Source organism: Alexandromys fortis, unplaced genomic scaffold, assembly GCF_014885135.2.
Source record: "Alexandromys fortis isolate MF-2015 unplaced genomic scaffold, M_Fortis_MF-2015_v1.1 scaffold_45, whole genome shotgun sequence".
Lineage (NCBI taxonomy): Eukaryota > Metazoa > Chordata > Mammalia > Rodentia > Cricetidae > Alexandromys > Alexandromys fortis.
Window position 1 is genome coordinate 3,671,561 of NW_026067926.1, and position 11,478 is coordinate 3,683,038.

General features: G+C 51.4%; 1 protein-coding gene across 8 annotated transcripts in view; it reads right to left on the bottom strand.

The window, feature by feature from the left end:
* Positions 1-10,952, bottom strand: part of Scnn1b (sodium channel epithelial 1 subunit beta) — a 61,463-nt gene extending 50,511 nt beyond the window's left edge. For 2 of the 8 annotated variants that reach the window (XM_050143340.1, XM_050143335.1), the window contains exons 1-2: positions 10,505-10,952; positions 10,091-10,183 (exon numbers count right to left, since the gene is read on the bottom strand). The gene's annotated coding sequence lies outside the window, so the exon portion shown is untranslated. Of the gene's footprint in view, positions 1-1,035; positions 1,195-10,090; positions 10,445-10,504 lie in introns of those variants that run through there. The other 6 variants (XM_050143338.1, XM_050143334.1, XM_050143337.1 and 3 more) reach the window with 5 other exon arrangements.
* Between the last annotated feature and the right edge of the window lie 526 nt (positions 10,953-11,478).

Genomic DNA, 11,478 nt, shown 5'->3' on the forward strand with positions numbered 1-11,478 from the left:
TGTGTGTGTGTGTGCTTGCAAGGCGTGTGTGTGTGTGTGTGTGTGTGTGTGTGTGAGGGGGTCAACCTGGGCTGTCATCCTCAGGGATGCCGTCTACCTGCTTTGAGACAGGGTCTCTCATTGGCGCAGACCTTACTCAGGAAGCTCGACTTGGTAACCAGCCTGCTCCAGGTATCCTCCTATCTTTGCTTCCCCCGTGTTGGGACTATAAACAGGCGTTTCCCTGCCTTGGCATTCTTACAGGGGTTCTGGGGATTGAACACAGGTCCCCACACTTAGACAGCAAGGGTTTCACTGGTCACGCTGTCTCCCCAGCCGCTGGGATGGCTTTCTGACTGTGGAAACAGGAATTGCTTCTGGGCAGAAGGTTACAGAAAGAACTGGAGAAGAACCAGGGAAAGATCTCTCAATACTTCTTCCTGGAAGGTTACCTACAGGTGCGGAAACGACACTGACACCTGACCCTGCCCTCAGAGTGCGATTTGCTTGGTCTGGGGTGTGGCGTGAGCCTGGAGTTCACACAATTCCCCAGAAAGCAAGCACCTGGAGCAGGGTTTGGGAAAATAAGCTAAAATAAGGATGATACACTTTTGGTGAAGGTCTAGACAGTAAGATTTTGTTATTATATTATTATTATGTGTGTATATGATGCTTGGAATTGAACCTAGGAATCTGTGTTTTGCTAGGCAGTGCTGGGGATTGAACCCAGGAACTTGAGCCCACGGCTAACTGCAGAGCCTGCTTGTGTGATCACTCTGCCTCCCTGCTTCCTCGTCATCTCTCTTAATGACCATCTAGAACCCGCTGTCATCCCCAATCACCACGAAGCCTACGCACAAGCTTCTCAAGGTCAGCTACAAACCTGCTTGGTCTGCTTAGGCAGCAAGCCTGGGCTATTTGGGTCTTGATTGACATCTAGACGCCATCCAACCACTCTCTGCTTTGAGCCGGCATTGGGAACTGATAAAATCATTCTATCCTGCTCAGGAGAAGGAGCCTGGCAGACCCGCCCTGTTTGTTCGTGCAATTGTGTACCTCACAACTCCAGGGGCCACCATTCATAACGTAGTTGGTTGGATGACATCCCGGGGTCGTGTAGCACACACTCCATAGCTGTGTACAGCAGTCCTGGAGGCTGGAGGTAAGAATTTCAGAGTACACCAGTGCAGGAGCTGCCCTGGGCTGTCTTTATAGCTGTTCAGAAACAATCATCAAGAAGAGAACAGTCTTAGAAGGGAATGTCTCCATGTATGAAGGGGGAGCGGGTCTGTGCTGGTGCTGGGGGAACGGCTTGGAATGAGAGAGGAAGTAGTTGGTTCTTCCTGGACTTCTGCCTTCAGCTGGGCAAGTGTCCTTCCTGACTTGTCTCAAACTGTGCAGATCACAACTTCAGTGGGCATCTCAGCCTCCATCTGGGCAGGAACTCTCACTTCCCTCCACGCTCAGTGCTTAGGTGGACTCTGCTGGGCAGCCTGCAAGCCACGCTATTCCAGGCCCGTTCTCACACTGGGCTCCACCTGCCTCTGAAATCCAGAGCTGATGGGAACTGACTCAGAGCCAGAGCCTCGAGCTATGCCCTTAACTACTGTTCCCCTGGCCTGTGTGTTTTCCTGTATTTGTTTTGCTTTTACAATCCAAGCCAGGCCCTGTGCCAGGGCTGTACCTGAATGAGCTTATGTGTCCCTTCCCATGAGACTAAGAGGGAGGAATTGCAATCATTCCATTTTATAGATCAGATCTCTTTTCAGAGAGATTGAGTCAATTCCCCGAAGCCACGCAGCTAGAAAGTGGAAGAACTAGGAACTGAATTGGTGTTTTTTGAACTGTTGAGGTCCACATTCTTCCTTATCTTTCTAGGGAATGAGATGCATCATGTCCTCTGAGTATGTCTGTCTTCAGACTGGGCCTTGACCTTGGGTCTCAAAAACCATGTGGGTCCTGTGGCTGTTGCGGATGGGGGTGATGGTGGTGATGATGAACATGATAAAGATGATAATGGGTGTGGGAATGGTGCTAAGGGGATGGTGGGGGCTGGGGTGCTGGGGGCTCACATCTCCCCGGTAGTGTTATTGGGAGCAGACTGACTGAGGAAATACAGATAGCCTATACTGTCTGCCAGCTCCAACAGCTTCGCAGTCATTGCTTTGTAAGTGTAAAGGCTCCTCCATAAAGACCTCCCTCCAGAGCAGGTCTCACGGCACCCAGGCTAACTAGATACCATCCTACTCCAACCTGAGATCAGAGACAAGGAGGAAGAACGAAGGGCTGGGGGCGCGACTCAGGGTCAGTGAGCTTGCCTAGCGTGTACACAGTCACGGGTTCTGCCATAGCATTGTAGGAAAAGCAGAAAGGACAGTACCGTTGTCCCCCTCAGGGGCCCTCGGAGCTTCCTAATGGAGTCTAGCTTCTCTTTTCCCTCCTTGTTCCAGGGACAGGCTGGCCCAGGGACTGAAGTCAGTTGCTAGTCTTTTTGCCTGCCTCTCCTTTGGAACCATCAATCGGGTCAGAGGAAGTTGTGGTTGCTGAGCAGTGTGGAGGTTGAGCTGGTGCCCCGGATTAGAGGGGCCCTAGAGTAGCAGTCACATGCTAACACTTGCCAGCCTCTTGGTTAGGGGCGACCAAGAGCTCAACCCACAAAACGACACAGAGTGAGTCCCAGTTGATCCGAAAGCTAAAACCTTATATTTGACTGCAGGTGGCCCAAAGACATGGAGAGCCACGTCTCAGAGGGAAAAATTCCACTTCCCATCTACCTCGGGTTGTTCAGGTGACACCCAGCATCTGAGAGGACACGGCCAGGCAAATAGTGCACTCTGCAGCCAAACTGTCCAGGTTACAATCCCAGCTTTGCCATTCACTAGCTCTTAGTGACCTAAAGCAAGAGACTTAGCCTCTCGGGTTCCATTCAACACTGTCACCAGTTTTACAGGACTGCCATGAGGCGGTAACGCATTCGCGCAGAGAGAAAACTCAGCTTCCCCAGGTGTAAAGTGGAGATAGTTACACTGCCCACTTTTGTGGCTGCTGAAAGAATTCAATGACATAATGCAAGTGCTTGCATGTAGTATACAGCACTGCTCTGGGCTGGAGGTATGGTACATGCTTAGCAAAACACAGTTTTGGGGCCGAGCAGTGGTGGCACATGCCTTTAATCCCAGCCCTTGGGAGGCAGAGGCAGGTGGATCTCTGTGAGTTCGAGGCCAGCATGGTCTACAGAGCTAGTTCCAGGACAGGCTCAAAGGCTACAGAGAAAGCCAGTCTCAAAACAACAACAACAACAACAGCAACAACAACAACAACAACAACAACAAACCACCACCACCATCACCACCGTTTTGGTGCAAAAGCCAGGATCTGATCCCCTTGCTACTATATTGATGGGTAGAAAGCCCTGTGGCCTCATCTGCATCCATACCATTCTAGAAAGAGAAAGCAGGCAGAACAGTGTGGGAACCTCTGGGGGAGGAGCTGCAATACCTTTCAGAGGGTCTCCAGGGAAGAGCTTTGCCTATTAGACAGTCAGCTCCTCCAGGAGCAACCCTGCCCACCTACTGGGAGTTGCAGGATTGAGATGAGAGTGGGAAGGGGCTCTTCAGGTGAGGGGCCGAGGAGTCTCCGGGGAACAGAGCCATAGCTTGGCATTCCAGGGATGTTTTCAGGGTCTATTTTAATGCTGGCATGCACCCACTTCTGCCATGCTTCCTTCCCACCCTCCTATCACTCTTACTTTGCAGATGTTCAATGAGCATCAGCTTGGAGCCTCAACTCCCACGGCAACCAAACACCCTCACCTTGTCCCTTTTTAAAATTCCTACAAAGCAGGTTATAGTAGCCAGTATGTGTGGCACCCCTGATTCCTGCCTTGGATGCCTCCAACTTCTGAGTGCCTTTTCCCGTGGAGTCCCAGGTTCTGCCACCCGCGAAGCAACCCAGTAACCCCTAGCCAGTCAGTGGACCAGAGCCAAGGTAGGGTGGGGCGGGGGACTGGCACCGCCCCCAGAATACCTAGCCCTAATGTGGTCTTTTAGCGTGCCAGGCATAAGTGACAGTGTTTCTGACTTTGTCCCGCCCTCATGCTCTTCCGGAGGAGCCAAATGTCAGCCCTGGGGCAGCCCTTGGAGCACACTCTGCACAAGCCTGCTCACACAGTCACTCTGGTTCCAGTGCGTTTCGGACGGTAAATTACACAAATTGTCTGGAGGAGGCAGAAGTAAGGAGCTGGGCAAGCCTTGATGCCTGGGCCGGGGTGGGGAGGTCGTGGGGTGGCGGGGAGGTAGGAACAGGTTCAGGGATGCCCCCAAAACCTTCCTCCCCAGCAGTTGGAGGCCCTCCTCCAAGAGTGAACTCCTTACTGAAGCTCTCCCTAGAGTCAGCAGCCCTCAGTGCCAGCCCCTGCTCTTCTCCCTCCAATGCAGAGGGATGGGTGTTGCTGTCAGGGCTCTCTGTTCTAGCAGGCCTACGGCTGTGTCTAGCACTTCTGGCCTCCTCTCTGCCTCCTCCCCCTCCTCTCATCGCGTTGCCTTCTCTGTCCTTTCCTCTCTTGCCTCCATTTAATGAGCCTTTACTACCCGTCAGGTGCCAGGCTTATTCTTCATATCTGAGACTTGCCACCCCCTAATCTGTAGGCAGTCCTTCAAAGGCTGCCCTTAAATTCACAGCCTCAGACCCCAATTTTTTTCTCTAACAATCCACCAAGGCCAAGACCAACCACTTCCCACTGTGGTATGAGCAGAGGGCAGAGGTGATTCTGCCCTGTGTGTTGTCACCAGGCTTCAAAGGGGGGGGAAGAACCAACCTGCACGCGCGCGCGCATACACACACACACACACACACACAGATATGTGTAAACACACTCACTAGTCTAGGAATGCCAGCAATTTCAAGCAATGGGATCTTGTTGGCAGAGCATCCATCTCTGCCGGAAGTGCTAAGGGGAGCCTGATCAGCAGTTCCAGAGAGACCACAGCCTTCACCTGTAAATGAGCTCCCTCCCCACTGGTGCTCTGACCTCCCCTCTGACCTCCATACACTTACGGTGGCATGTTCACACCCCCACGCACTGACAAAATAAATATGTAACAGTAACAGATGAAAACAAACAATAACGCCTTTCAAAACACAACTTCTAAGGCTTTCGTTTCATTTCAAAACGAGTTACCTAACCTAACATCCACGTACTCAGGACTTACTGGGGGCCAAGCTCTGTGGTAAGTGCTTCGCCCTTTAACCCTCAAAGTGTCCATCTTGTGGGCAGAATCTTTATTTCCAGTTTATGATGAGAAACCCAAGGCACAGAGAGGTTATGGGATTAGCCTGGGTCTCACCATCCCTAAATTGGCAGGGCCAGGTTTTGCATCTCTCTGATCTGCCAGATAACAAGCCGAGGCCGAGGACCCCAGCATCCAGATAACAAGCCGAGGCCGAGGACCCCAGCATCCAGATAACAAGCCAAGGCCGAGGACCCCAGCATCTTGTGTTTCTTCCCAGCTGACAAGAGTTTATCTGGCTCGACACTTTGTACTTTGCATTATAAAATCATAATTTCTAATTTGTTCAAAGTCAATGATAATAGAAAATACAGACTTGACCCCTCTACCCACTGTGTGTGTGTGTGTTTGTGTGCATATGCATGTGTGTGTCTATGCCAGAGTCAACTTTGGGTGGCATAACTTAGGAATGGACCACTTTGTTGTTTAGAGATGGGGTTTCTAGCCGGGGCTGAGACTTGCTAACTAGGCTGACACACTGGCCAGCAAGCTCCAGGGAGTGTTCTGTCTCATCTCCCCAGGACTGGATTACAAGTGTGTGCCGCCATGCCCATCTTTTTTTACACGGGCTCTAGAGATCCAATGGGCTCTCATCCCTGTGCAGAACTTAAACCTGAGGTCTTAGAATCTGATTCCAGTTGCTGGTTTCAGTCGCCCCGCTCCCTTGAGCCTGACCTGTAATGGCTTCAGGCAGCAGAACTATGTGTATGCACAAAATGACTTAATGCTTGTACAGGGCCTATGCGGCCAGCACTTGGCCCGCCCCATTCTGCAAGTGGGAAAATGAAGTGTGGAGAAAGAGTCACTCATCTGAGTCCACAGTGTTGAGAAGTGTCAGGACCAAGCAAGGCTGGGACCCAGGACAGCTGAAGTTGAAGCTCCTATTTTATTGTTGCCTTGTGAGTGTGTGTGTGTGTGTGTGTGTGTGTGTGTGCACGTGCGCGCGCGCGCTGAGGATCAAACCTAGAGTCTTACATATGCTAGGCAAGTGTTTTACCATGGAGCGACATATACCCAGTTCCCTAAGTGAATTTCTCTCTCTCTCTCTCTCTCTTTCAAATTATAAACCACAAACCGTTTTCAAAGGCACAGTTTAGTGTACCCAAGCACACTTCTGTCATTGTGCGGCTTACACTGCTGTCCATTTCCAGACTCTTTCACCCCCACTAACACAAGGGAGTCTGCACCATGAAGCCCAGCCCCTTCCATCCCCAGACCTCTCCTTGAGGGCCTCCGCCTATATGTGGGCTCACACAGTGTCTACTCTTTTGCCATCACAGCCTCTGCTTTAAAAAATCAAGTTCTCATTTCAAACCCAACACATGGGCCTGGAGAGGCGGCTCAGAGGACTAAATGCTTCCTGCACAAGCATGGGGATCCAAGTTCACATCCCCAGCATCCATGAAGAAAATCTGGCCTGGAGCTGGCTAACTAGACCAGGCTGGCTTCAGACTCACAGAGATCCTCCTGCCTCTGCTTTCTGAGTGCTGGGATTAAAGGTGCGTGCCACCACTGCCTAAGGCTGCTTCCTCTGTTTGTATTTCCTTTATCTCTCTGTCTCCGGAAGAACTTCCTTCAAAACCTACCCCAGAGATTTCCTTCTTTGTGTCCTTCCTTGAAGCGCTGTCACCAGGTCTGGCCAGTTAACACTGCCGTTATCAGAATGCTGAGGCCGTATTTACTGTAATCCAGGCAGTAACGGAGTGGTTTAAGAGTATTGACTTACTTAATACCCGAAACAACACTTCAAGGCAGCCACTGTGCATCAGTTCTGTTTTCCCCACAAGGAAATAGTCAGGAAAGAGCCAAATTAGAGAGCTGAAACGACACAGTTTATCTAAATCACCCGGGAGACAGAAGTGGCCTGTTCTCGCTCTGCAGTGTGCTATTCTTAGAGACTAAGGGGTGGCCTCCAGGGGACGGTGGGATCTTGGAGGTTCCCACCCGGACTAAAGGGAAACTGACCAGCTCTCACTGCTTAAAATCTCAGGGCTAACCTACACCTTTGAGGATTTGCTTTTTAAAATTATGTGTGCATGTGTCTGTGTGTGGGTAAGGGCATGTGGACACTGGTGCCCAGGGAGACCAGAGGTGTCAGGTCCCCTGGGGATGGAGTTACGAGCGGCGTGGGCCACCTGACATGGTGCTGGCAACCAAAGTCAGGCCCTCTGCCAGAGCGATACATGCTTTTAATAGAGCCCAGCCATGGCTCCAGAACAGCTAACCTACACCTTTAAAAGGAGCGCATGGGGCTGGGGAGATGGCTCGGTGGATAAAGCAGATAAAGCGCTTATGGGGCAAGTGTGAGACCAGAGGTTACAACCCCACAGCCTACATAACTGAGGGTGTGGTCAGGGTAAGGGGCAGAATCCCGGGGCAAGCTCACCATGTAGGCTAGCCAGAGAGCTCCAGGTTCAGCGAGAGACCCCGCCTCAGTAAGAAAAGTGGACAGGCTGGATGAAGACACCAGATATGACTCTCTGGCTCTATGTACAAACATACAGGCATGCATTATCTCACAGGAGCATGTGAACAGGTACACACACACACGCACCCACACCCACACACAGCCTCACAAAGGCTGCCCAAAGGCTTTCTTTTTAAAAGTTTTTTTTTTAAATAAAAGATTTATCCTTTTGATTTTATGTGTGTGGATGTCTGCCTGCGTGTGTGTGCAGCAGATGTGTGCTTGGTGTTCACAGAGACGAGAAGAGGGCACAGAATCTCCTGGAACTGGAGTTACAGATGGTTCCCTTGACTCCTATCCAGTGCTCAGGTCTCTAGTTGCCCTTGAGGTATGGAAGAGGTCCCAAGTGGTAGCTCGACATTGCCTATACCACAGGACCATCTTCGGATCTCCCCTGGCCAGAAGAAGACATTCTGAATTTTACTTGCATCATCCTACTGAACATTCAACAGTTGGATGAAAGGCGTGCGCCACCAACGCCCGGCACATCTGTGCCTCTTAAGGACTAGGATTACCTGCATGTACCACCATGCCAACTCCAGCAAACTTTTGATGGTCCTATCATACCTTTGAGGAAGGACATGATCTTACACCCAGAAAGTGTGGGGCCCATGACCAGGTGACTGAGCACTTGGCTTAAGAACCCATGTTTCTTACATTTATGTGTCTCCCTGTGTTTGTGCCCCGAGTATGAGTATTCTCAGGGGCAGGAAGAGGGTGGCAGATCCCCTGACGCTAGTTCCAGGTGGTTGTGAGCTGCTCGACATGGGGGCTGGGAACTAAACTTGGCTCTTCTGGAAGAGCAGCAAACTGCCAACTGCTGAGTCCCTGGCTCCCAGTTCTTAATCGCTCTGTCTCCTATTGGAGAGTGAGAATGACAGAGGTGGCCGTTCTAGAGAGCCCCTCAATGGGGTCTTTGGTGTCATCTCTGTCCACTGGGCACAGACAGGCAGAGCTTGAGGACTGGCTCTTGCTGGGCCCTTGGGCTCAGTAGCCGCAGGCAGAGGAAAATTTGTCTTTGACCATGGATAGTGAGCATGAGATGGGCTCGCCTGTTCCATACGTCTGTGTGCTTTGGAGTCTGTCTTATGTCAGTGTGTACTTGTAGTCACATGGCTGTCTGCACATGTATGCATACAGGGCTTCTGTGTATGCAATGGAAAAAAAAGAGACCTTGTTCCCCAAATTTATACCCTGTGAAACTGAGAAAAAGAACAAGAATTCAAACTTGACCCCCCCAAATAGTAATTTGTGTTAGCTCCATGTCTACACAGTAACATAGATGATTCTAGGATGTTGAATGTAAGTCACCATTGCCCAATGGTGGGGATGGATTATACAAATAATTTTACATATCTGCCCACCACCTTCCTATTTTACATATTTCCTATGGGCTTGTATATATGACTACAGTACAGGTGTTGAGAAAGGTCGAGAAGAAATACTCCATTTGTAGATGGTGATTATCTTTAAGGAGCAGGAGAGCAGGACTTGGAATACGTCTGAGAGGAAGGAGGACAACCCCTTGTACTGGCTTGCTGCAAGATGTTTCATCACGGAACTCTCCAGACTCTCACCCAGGGATCACACCAGACTGAGGTGCTCCAAGACCCTCGCTGATGGAGATTTCTTTTGAGTGGGAAAAACGGCAGCTTCTTCTCTAAACTCTTTGCCTCAGTTTCCTTCTCTATGGTCTGATCTCTGTCCCTCATGTCCTGTGATCAGCACATCTAGACCATGTGACATTCTCTAGACACTAACTTTTGCTCAAAATCCCGGAATGGTGACAGCGTAGGTTGGGACCTGGATCTGGGTTCTTCCCCAGTACTACCTCTTACATCGGTGTGCCCCAGAGTTGGCTGGCCTGGCAGAGGAGACCACAATCAGGCTCTAGGGTCAGATGCCTGGACTCAGATGTGCAAGCAGCACCTTGTCTCTGGGATCCTTGCAGGAGTGCGCGCCCCACCCCCCATCCTTGGGAGAGCCCTCCTGAAGGGTTTACTTGGCGACCTGGGATGCGCTCTAGTTTTTGCTGTTGTCACCTCTTGAACTACAGCTCGCCCCGCCCATTCCGCGTGAGGACTTGACCACAGCCCTTCCCTCCAGCTGCGACACGAGTGTGACCCTCTCTGGGTCTCTCCCCGATGCGCTCAGCGAATCTTCCCCCCTGTTCTCCCCGCGTCCCCAGCGGGTCCAGTCCCACTCTCTCCTCAGTGGCGAGTTTGGTGGCGGCCAGACACCCCAACGCCCTCCCGTGGGAAACTGAGGCTGGGTGGCCGAGACTCTCGGCAGTTGTCAGGGGCCGGACTGAGGTCACTGCCCCGGTGCGAGCGCGCGCGGAGGGTCGCTGTCATACCTGCTTAGGCTGGGGCTCGAGTCTGCGGTGATGGCAGCTAAGGTGGTGGCGTCGGAGTGGCTGTGGCGCTGGGTCACCTGTAGAGCCTGGGCGCTGTAGGCGGAGGGAGCGAGTGCAGAGGGCGGGGACCGACCGGGAGCGCCCGCGCCCGCGGGTGGAGCCTGCCTGCCTAGGTGAGTTAGCCTGGCTAGTTGCATCGCCAAGCTCCCTAGCCGCCTGGTCCCACTTCACAGGCTGCAGGCTCGCATCCTCTGTAGTCCCCACAGGACACTTCTCACCTTTTAGTCCCATTCTCTAAACACCTCGGGGACTCCATATCCTACCCAGGTGCAGAAATCCCTTCCTCCCTGTCTCCCCATTCTGTAACCATCACACACCACGTACACAAACTCTCCATCCTGCCCAACTCCTCACCTCGCTGGAGCACATCACAGGCACCATGACAAGTCACTTGCTGTAGCCTTATTCTAATGGTGCTGAGATTTTCTGGCACAAATTGGGGGCTTCAGGAAAGCTCTCGCTCTTGGTCTTCCCAGAGACCTGCACCTTACTGGTCTTGGGATATAACTTCCACCTCTGCAGTAGATAAGGTCGGGCTCTCTAGAGGTCTGGATCGCTGCTGGCTTGGTCCCAGGGAGCCCACCTACCACACTTGTGGTGTAGCCTCAAGGAATCCCTGTTGCTCCCGTGCTAGGGGCTGAAACATGGTTTGCTCCTTCCAAGTTGAAGTTGAACTTCCATTTGGAGAGGAAAAGAGGTGGCATTTTAAGACGTGACTAGGAGTCTCCTCTGAGGAGTGGGATAGCCCATCTACTTGGTTAACAGACGAACTCATCCATTTGGTCAGCGGATCAATGGTCATCTCTGGACCGGGTGTGCCTTTGTAGCCAGTTTGACTAGGTCTCCCAGGAGCACCCAACTTACAGCACTGCTCTGGGACTCTGCCAACAAGGAGGGCATCACCAGGGGCAGGGCCTGGTGACCTTGGTCTAGAGCTGGAAGCCAAAACAAACTTTTCTTTTAGATTTCCCCAGCACTGTGGCATTTGCAACAGAGAGCAGAGTAAGGACACTCGCCTCAGGGACTCCTCAGTGCCTTCCCTTCACTAGGCCTCCTCCCCCCCGGTCAAAGTCACCCTTGTGTCTGTTCAACTCCTTTCGCTCCAGTAACTATACTGTTTTATTTGCGGTGTATCTTTCCATGGATGCTCCTGATACAGGAGCTCTTGCATTAGAAGCATTTATTATTATACTTCTAAAAACTATTAAGATTCCAGACTTTTTATTTACATGGATGTCTTAGTTTGCTTTCTTTCTTTTTCTTTTTCCATTTTCTTTTTGGAGACAGGGTTTCTCTATAGCTTTGGAACCTGTCCTGGAACTAGTTCT